Source organism: Mustela erminea, chromosome 12 (genome assembly GCF_009829155.1).
Source record: "Mustela erminea isolate mMusErm1 chromosome 12, mMusErm1.Pri, whole genome shotgun sequence".
NCBI classification, from domain to species: Eukaryota; Metazoa; Chordata; class Mammalia; order Carnivora; family Mustelidae; genus Mustela; species Mustela erminea.
The window spans coordinates 54,444,579-54,454,009 of NC_045625.1; the positions used below are offsets into that span (position 1 = coordinate 54,444,579).

Here is a 9,431-nt window from a genome sequence, read left to right on the forward strand (position 1 = left end):
TGACCTTTAGATAGTGATACTTTGGCTTATTATTCCTTTTTAATTTGTGAATATTTACTTGTTTTGATTTTTCTTTCCCTGATTTGTCCAAGACTTTTGAAACAATGTTGAATACAAATAATTATGCTGGGCATAACTGTCTAATTTACTTAAAAGAGAATGCCACAATTTTTTAAAAGTTTATTTATTTATTTGAGAGAGAGAGAACATGAGCAGGGCGAGGGGCAGAGGAACAAGCAGATTCCCCGCAGACAGGAAGCCCCATGCAGGACTCAGTCGGAGGATCCTGAGATCACGACCTGAGCTGAAAGCAGCCGTCTAAACTACTGAGCCACCCAGGTGCCCTCACAAATTTTTTTTTCGTCAAGAATGATATCTGCAGTAATTTTATTTTTGCTATATTATGAATGGGTGTCAAATTTTGACCAGACTATTTCCTTCCTGATTTTTTATTATAAAGTATGCCTATGTACACAAATATGTAATTTTTAAAAGAATAATTAAACAAACACCCTTGTGAATACTACCCAGGTTAAAGAATAGAACAATGACAGTATTTTTAAAGCCCCTGAATCTTCCTCTTTAATCATATTATCTTCACTACCCAAAAGAAAAGCACTAGCATGGCATTTGTGGTAATTATTCACTTGATTTTCTTTATGTATGTATCATATATATGTATCCTAAACAATAGAGCGTTGGATTCTTTTTTTTTTTTAAGATTTTATTTATTTATTTGAGAGAGAGAGAGCTTGAGAGGGGAGAAGGTCAGAGGGAGAAGCAGACTCCCCATGGAGCTGGATGCCCAATGTGAGACTCGATCCCGGGACTCCAGGATCATGACCTGAGCCGAAGGCAGTCACTTAACCAACTGAGCCATCCAGGTGCCCTAGAGCGTTGAATTCTGCTTGTTGCAAAGCTTCATACAAATAGAATCACACAAACAGTACTCTTGGTAATTTTTTTTTTTCTCAGTATTACAATTTTGAGATTCAGGCATGTTGCTATGCAAGGCTATCATTATTCACTTTCACTTTTGTAGGATATTCTGTTGTATGTATTATAATTTATTTAAACAATCTACTGTTGATGGACACTCAAGTTGTTTCTAGTTTTCTGCTGTTACCAATAATGTTTCTGTATGCTCGCTTCAGCAGCACATTTACTACAATTGGAATGATAGATCAGCATGACCCCTGCTCAAGGATGACACGCATGTTCGAGAAGTGTTCCATATTTTTAGGATGAATACTTACCATTTACATTGATATGGATGGACAGCAGGGTATTATGCTGAGGAAAATAAGCTAATCAGAGAAAGACAGTTATCATGTGATTTCACTTGTATGTGGAATATAAGAAACTGCAGAAGATCATAGGGGAAGGGAGGGAAAACTGGATGGGAAGTCATCGGACAGGGAGAAAAAACATGAGAGATTCTTAATTCTCAGAAACAAGGTGAGGGTTACAGGAGGGGAAGTGGGTGGGGGGTGGGGTAACTGGGTGACGGGCATTAAGGAGGGCACATGATGGGATGAGCACTGGGTGTTAGTTACATGCAACTGGTAAATTATTGAACACTACATCTGAAACTAAATATATACTCTATGTTGTTTAACTGAATTTAAATACTAAAATAATAATAATAATAATAAACAAAATAATAATACTTTTACGAATCTTGTATTCTGATGCTCATTTGCAAGAATTCTTGCAGGTGTGAGTAGGACTAGATTGTTCAGTCTGAATTTTACTAAATAGGCCACACTATTTTCAAGTGACTGTGCCAATGCTCAGCAATAAAGCACAAGCACTCAACACGGAGCCACATCTTCACCAAAGATTAGTCACGGCAATGGTTCACAGTTTTGCCCTACTAGTGGATATGTAAAGATGATACATTGTGGTTTTCATTTACTCTTCCCTGAGGTTGAGCAACTTTTCCCATGTTTATTGGATATTCATATTTTCTGTGAAATGCATATATAAGTGGTTTGCCCATTATTCTCCTGAGAGCTGGTATTTATATAAGTGTTCAGGACATGAGTATTTTGTTAGTTATATGTGCTGTGATACCTTATCCAAGTTTGTGTTTTTAATTTTAAGTATCCTTCCATTTTCATTCGGGAAAGAGTTCTTAATCTTGGTGTCATCAAAATTATCTATCCTTTTCTTTGATTTTTGCAGTTTTCTGACTTGCTTTAGAAAAATTTCCCAACCTCAAATTTGTAATGATATTCAGCATAATAGCAGATTTCATATTTTGTATTTGCTCAAAATCTTTAATCAACCTGCTGTCAATTTTATATCTGGTATGAAGAGGGGCTTGAATTCATTTTTAGATATAATAGCCAACTGTCCTAACTTTTTTATGAAATGTCCATCTTTTCCCCAATAATCTACAATGCCCTCTGTCATATTAACAGTCTGTTTATGTTTGAGTCTATTTCTGGGAATTTCTATCTACTCTGTTTCATTCATTTATTTGTCTCTGCCTGTGTGAGTAATATAGTTTATTAATTACTGTACCCTTGTAATAATTTTGATAAATGGGAAGGCAAGTCCCTAACATTTTCTACTTCTTCAGTTGTCTAGACAATTTTTGACCTTTTAATTTCATATAAACATTTTAGAAGCAATTTATTATGTTTCAAAAAATTAAAGATCTTGGGGCGCCTGGGTGGCTCAGTCAGTTAAACGTCTGCTTTCAGCTCAGGTCATGGTCCCAGGGTTCTGGAATCGAGCCCCACACTGGGCTCTCTGTTCGTGGGAAGCCGGCTTCTCCCTCTCCTCCCCATTCATGCTCGCTCTCTCTCTCACTATCTCTCTCTCCCAAATAAATAAAATCTTTTTAAAAAGGCAAAAACAAAAAATGAAAGATCAATAAAAGGAAAATATTATTGGTATTTTACTAGCCATAAAACTAATGTGGAAAAAGGTGACAATTTTTGCAGGATGAATTTTTCAATTTATTAATCAGTTATAGATCTCTATTTTACATCATATTTATGTCACTCTACATGATTTCAAGACTTACTATAAAATTACAGAAATCAAAACAGTGCCGTATTGAAAAAAGGTAGATAAAAAGATCAATAGAATCCAAAATTAGCTATGGACAACTGATTTTGTCCAAATGGGCAAATGTAATTCAGCAGAGAAAGTGAAGTCTTCAAAAAAAAAAAAAGACATGCTGAAACCATTGGAATACTCTTATACAAAATATATATATCTATAAACATTGGTCCATACCTCATATCTATGCAAAAAAATTAACTAAAAATAAATGATAGGTGTTTGTCTAATACTTAGAGCTGTAAAATGTCTCAAAAAACAAGGAAATAATTCTTGCTATTTGGAGCTGATAATAATTTCTTAAACACAGAAACAAAAGCATGGTCTATAAGAAATGAATATATTTGATTAATATATTAAGAGACGGAAAAGCTAAACCTCAGGCTGGAAAGAAATATTATAATTCACATATCTGATTAAGAACTTATATCTAGACTATATAAAGAACCCCCAACACTCAATAACAAGGAAAAGAAAAACTTAAGAAACAAGCAAAACATTTGAACAGATATTTGACCAATATGGAAAATGAGCACATGAAAAGATTAGGGAAGTTAGTCATTATGAAAATGAAAATTAGAGCCACAGTGAGATACCACTACACACCTACTTGAATGGATAAAATGTTTTAAAATACTTACCCTAACAATTGCTGACATGGATGCAGAGCAACTGGAACTTTCACACATTACTGGTGGGAATGCAACATGGCCCAGACACTTTAGGAAACAATTTGGCAGTTTCTTATAAAGTTAAAAATACATTTATCATACAACCCTGCAATCCCACTCCTAGCTATTTACTCAAGTGAACTGAAACCTTATGTTCACACAAAAACTTATATGTGAATGTTTATAGTGACTTTATTTGTAATTGCACAAAACTGGAAGCCATCCAAATGTTTGAACTAGGGACTGGTTAAACAAATTCTGGTACATCTATATAACAAAATACTACCAGAATAAAAAGAAATGAATAAGTAATACACAACAGTGTGGACAGATCTTAAACGCTTTATGTTAAGTGAAAGAAGTCAGTCTCAAAGTCTATATCCTATATTCCATTTATATGACATTGTGGAAAAAGCAAGATTATATGGACATAAAACAGATCAGTGATTTCCACAAGCTACTGGAAAAGAGTCGATTGTAAAGGGCTAAGGCCAATGGCATATTTAGGGAGGGAAGTGGGTGATGGAACTCTTTGCTATCTTGATTATGGTGGTGATTAGAAATTATATGTATTTGTTGAAACCCACAGACTAGTACCATAAAAAAATGTGAATTTTAATGTATGTGTTTTATAGCCTAATAAAATAATAAAAAAGTATCCTATTTCATCTGATTTTAATATATTTAAAATATTAGTTTGCTAGTATGTCTTTTTCTATCCATCTTTCTGTGACCTTATATTTAGAAGAGCACTTACTTTAAATAGGACATAATTTTTTTTCTATTTTAAAGAGTCTTGCTTTCTTCTTTTTTTCCTTTAAGATTTGGTTTATTTTTATTTGAGAGAGAGAGAAAATACAAACATAAACAGGGGGAGGGCAGAGGCACTAGTAGACTCCCTGGTGGATGGGGAGTCCAATATGGGGCCTGATCCCAGGACCCTGAGATCATGACTCGAGCAGAAGGTAGACACTTAACTGACTGAGCCACACAGGTGCCCCTTACAATCTTCATCTTTTAATTTAGCTCCTTCATACTTAATAACATTACCGATCTAGTTTGGTTTGAATTTACCTTTTCATTCATTGTTTTGCATTTGGCCTATGCATTTATTTTTTTTATTTCTTCCTTTTTGTATTTCTTTGGAATAATTATCTTTTCCTTTTCTCCATTTTCTATTTTTACTCCTCTGTTCTTCATTTTTCAAGGCTGCATCTCCTGATTCTTTGTGGATAATTAGCCCTTGTTACTTGACTATTAGGCCTTTATCCATGTTTACTATCCCAGGTTTCAAGATATTAACAATTCTGACTTCAAATTCTTCTTAGGTTCTGGAAACTGGAAATTTTGTCTTTTTTTTTTTTTTTTAAAGCCCAGTGTTTATTAAATATGCTTTTAGTTATATTTTAGCCAGCATTTGTATGTGTTTGTAGTGAGAGGGTGCTTATGAGCTCAGTTTTCCATTATGTAAAATACAGAAGTGAAAAGGGCTTTAAAACTAAGAATTGGAGAGTATGAAGTAGTTCTTTGTGGCCAGAACCTGGAAGGGTGGGAAATTACCAATTGGGCAACACTCAGATCATGAAGAGCCTCACATATTGTGCTCAGGATTACAGATATTGTTGCAAAAGTGATACAAAGAGAGAAAGTTTAAACAGGAGGACGGCATGACCCAAATTGTATTTTAGATAGATTATGTTGGCTGCTCTGGGTGATTGAAGCTAATTATCATTGATTTTTGCATGAAACCTCATCCTTTGTTACTTCCCTTTAGGAAATTCTGATTGGGGGCACCTGGGGGGCTCAGTCAGTTAAGCATGGACTCTTGATTTCAGTTTAGGTCATGATCTCAGGGTCTTTAGTTCAAGCCCTGCATTGGGCTCTGCACTGGGTATGGAGCCTACTTAAGATTCCCTCTCTACTTCTCCCTGTACCCCTTCCCCTGCCTCCTCTCTAAAAAAAAAAAAAAGAAAAAGAAAAAAGAAAGAAAGAAAAGAAAAGAAAAGATAAAGGAAAAAAAAAAGAAGAAAGAAATTCTGATTCATGGCAGAAATCTCCAAAGATCTTTACATGTTCCTCAGATGTTCTCTGTTGACTGATTTAATTACAATGAACATGTGCCACTTATACCATCAGGGGGAAAAAAAAAACTACTTTCAGTAGTTCAGGGGAAAAATATAAATCCAAGATCTCTGGCTTCTAATTGAAAATCTATTTATATATATATTCAGTTGGGAAAAAACAAAACAAAACAAAACAGGGAACCAAGTGTGAACTACATAACTGAAGCAGATGAAGAGACAAAGGAATATCTTTGCAGAGGTAATGTTCACAAAACCAATCATTCTTGCTTTGTTGCCCTTTGCCAAAGGAACACAGAGGCCACTGGTAAGGTTCACACCAGCTCTGCCCTGAATATCTGTGCCCCCTTTTAGATTTTTCAGCAAACTGATTTAGCACCTTCTGTTTCACTGGGTATAGGACAGCTGGACATAGGGGGCCATGAGAGTAAACAGAGAAGCTGAATTCTATCAGGACCCCTCAGAGTTTGACAATGATTCAGAATTGCACCTTCTAGATGGAGCCTTCCCTTTTGACTTCCATTCACACTGGCCTGCCCTTTTTCTGAACTCTTACTACACCATATATCTTGGCATTTGTTTTCTCATTACTAAAACATAGTATTTCTAATGGATATTATTTATTAGGCTTTTATGGTATTCTGGGGATACCTTATGTCCCATGTACATAAGCAATTAATTTTTTGTGGTTATTTTTTAAAAACTCTATGAAGTTAAACACTATTTTTCCCATTTTACAGATGAAGCAACAAAAATTTATAAATAAATTGTCCAGGATAAACCAGCTTATTCATTCACCGCCAATTATGTGTCTGGTATCTCTATTACAGGTTGTAAATGTAAGTGATTGGCATATATATTTTATTTAATCCTCATAACTCCTCTGGACATAGATATTACAATCACTATTTTACACATGAGGAATCTGAGGAGCAGAGGTCTTAAGTAAGCATGAGTTGTCATCTAGATCAGACCATCTCCAAAACCCATGCTCAAAACAATTTCTTCTTCATCTGACTTATCCATCTATTCCTAGACTACTCAGTATCTGGACCTATATTTTTACGCTACAAGTCCCCACACTGCCCGACAAATACTGAAAAAAGAGAAAACATGTCGACATAAGAGGAGTGCCCAAAATACTTATTAATAATTATCAGAGAAATTTAAGGAGAGATAATATAATGTATCTCATTATCTAACATCACCTGGGAATAAAAGTTTAATATGAATGGGTCTTTTCAGATACCTCAAACAAAAGTGTTTAGATATAAATTATTATATTTTTGTTTGTTTGTTTGTTTAAGATTTTATAGTTTGAGAGTGAAAGAGAGATCACAAGCAGGAGTGGGAGAGGAGTATAGGGAGAAGCAGACTCCCCACTGAGCAAGGAGCCCCATGCAGGGCTCGGTCAATCCCAGGACTCCAGAATCATGACCTGAGCCAAAGGCAGATGCTTAACCAACTGAGCCACCCAGGCACCCACATATAAACTATTGTTAACGAAAACCCTTCTAGCAGAAATATGTCTTGCCTTCTTACACAAGGTGGTCAATATAATTTAATCTACTATTGTGAGTCAAGATCATTGTCAGAAAATCATTTTAAAATTTATTATAATCTAATGATGCTAATGTAATATGTTTACAATATCTCATCTCTGAATGAAAGACTCTCTTTAACTCTTATCAGCTTTAAGTTGTTTATCTGACAAGATCTGCCCTGTTGATAACATTGTAAAATTTGCTGCTTCTAATTCCTTTGGGTTGAGGGGGAAAAAAAGGATTCTAGCCCAAATGAATTATGTGTGCAGTAAGTAGGCTCCGTGTGAGAGTCTGATGTTACCAAATAGGCCTGGAGGATAAATGCCATGGCACTGTTCTTGCTACTCAAAAGGCCTTTTAAACTGACTTTCAGGGTTTTTTTGTTGGTGGTGGTTTTTGTTTTTGTTTTTGCTTTTTGCTTTTCTGGGGTTTTGCTGAGGGAAAGTAGAACCAGTTTCGAACGATCAGAAGTCTGATTCTTTACCTGAATTTATATTTATGATCTTGGTTACAATGATAATAACAGTGAGTGTTTCCCATCAGGTACCATTCTCTTTTGTTCATCTCTCTGTCTTTTCTAACTCCTTAAACTTGAACTGTTAATAGAATGGGGGCTACTGGGATGGGGTGGGCAAAATGGAGTTAGTATCTAAAAAAGCTAATTGTCAAAGTAAAATATTTTTGGTTATTGTTTAGAAATAATTTCATAGTTCAACTGATGATTTTGGAACTCTGAGGTTAAGAGATTTATCAGTTTACAAGGCTCCTTGGAGGTAGGACACCGAACTAGATCTCAAAAAATCCATTCCCATGTTCCTTCACAGTTACTACTATTTGCATAAAGGAGTCATTGCAGATTTCATTTTCCCTTGGAATGGCAGTACAGTAATGATCTATAATTCATTCTCATCGCTTAGTGTCTTTAGGTCAGCCTAATTTTTAGATGTCAAAAGTGAAACAAAACAAAACAAAACAAAAACCAAAATTCTGAGTATTGTCGAGCAGAGATTAACAAATACAGTTTGTACAAACTAGTCAGTTTAAAATATTTTCTGCGGGCGACTTTTGTGAGTTAGGAACACTGGAGGTCTATGAGCTGTGAAAGGCAGACTCAAACTTGGTATTGATCTCTTTAATGAATCACGCCATCCCTCAGAGTGTCGTTCTTGAAGACTACTGTGCTTCCAAGCATTCTTCTACACACGGGAGATCCACCAAGAAATGAGAGGCAAAAACCCCATCCTTGTGGAGGAAAACAATGAGATAATGAATCTAATAATAGGTAAGCAAGTTTTATAGTATGTTAGAAGTGTTATGGGGTCCCAGGGAGAAAAAGCTGAGTGAGGAAAGGTGAATGGACGTTCTGAAGGGGAGGGACAGAAGGAGGGATGTGCTTGCTAAGCAGGCTGTGGCCCCCAGGGCTAGTTCTGCTCATCTCCATGTTGAATTGACTCTAACTTTTCCATATATGTAAGTAGTATCCTCTTAGCTATATGTTAAACTCCAGTGGCTTACACTTCTTATAGTCTCCATATTGCCACAGTATGGTAGGAATTCAAAAAGTACTTGATGACTTACCATATATTTGTTCTAATTCCTGGATATCATTCAAGTAAAACTATGTTTTAGATTAAAACTGCACTTTGGAAGTGACAGAGTAAGTGAGCCATAAATGTTCATTTAAAATTTTAGATTTTTTTCTTAATTCGCTAAGACATTTGGGGAGTAAGGTGTACAAAAAAAAAAATTTTTTTTTAAGTCTTATTATTTCCATTAAGCCACAGTCACCCATTAGGTAGGGTTTCCAGTCCTTGACTTTGATGCTAGCTCGAGTGCCAATAGTTCTTCATCACTAGGAACAGGAAATTTAGCCAGAAATCAGAGGAAATGGACGGCATAGTCGATAACTTAGAGTCCAGAAGAGCATGTGAGGCCCAAAGAATGATGGCAATCTCTGTTTCTTGGAAGTCTATGGCTAAGTCACCAATCCATGAAAGATGTCCTGGGGGTTTGAGTCAGCAGTAAAAAGGAGCACATGTTCTCTTGCATTGTGAGACTGT

The 9,431-nt window shown here is 35.6% G+C and overlaps 1 pseudogene; it reads left to right on the top strand.

The window, feature by feature from the left end:
* Positions 1–1,141: 1,141 nt before the first annotated feature.
* LOC116571220 lies at positions 1,142–1,241 on the top strand (annotated as a pseudogene).
* Positions 1,242–9,431: the final 8,190 nt, after the last annotated feature.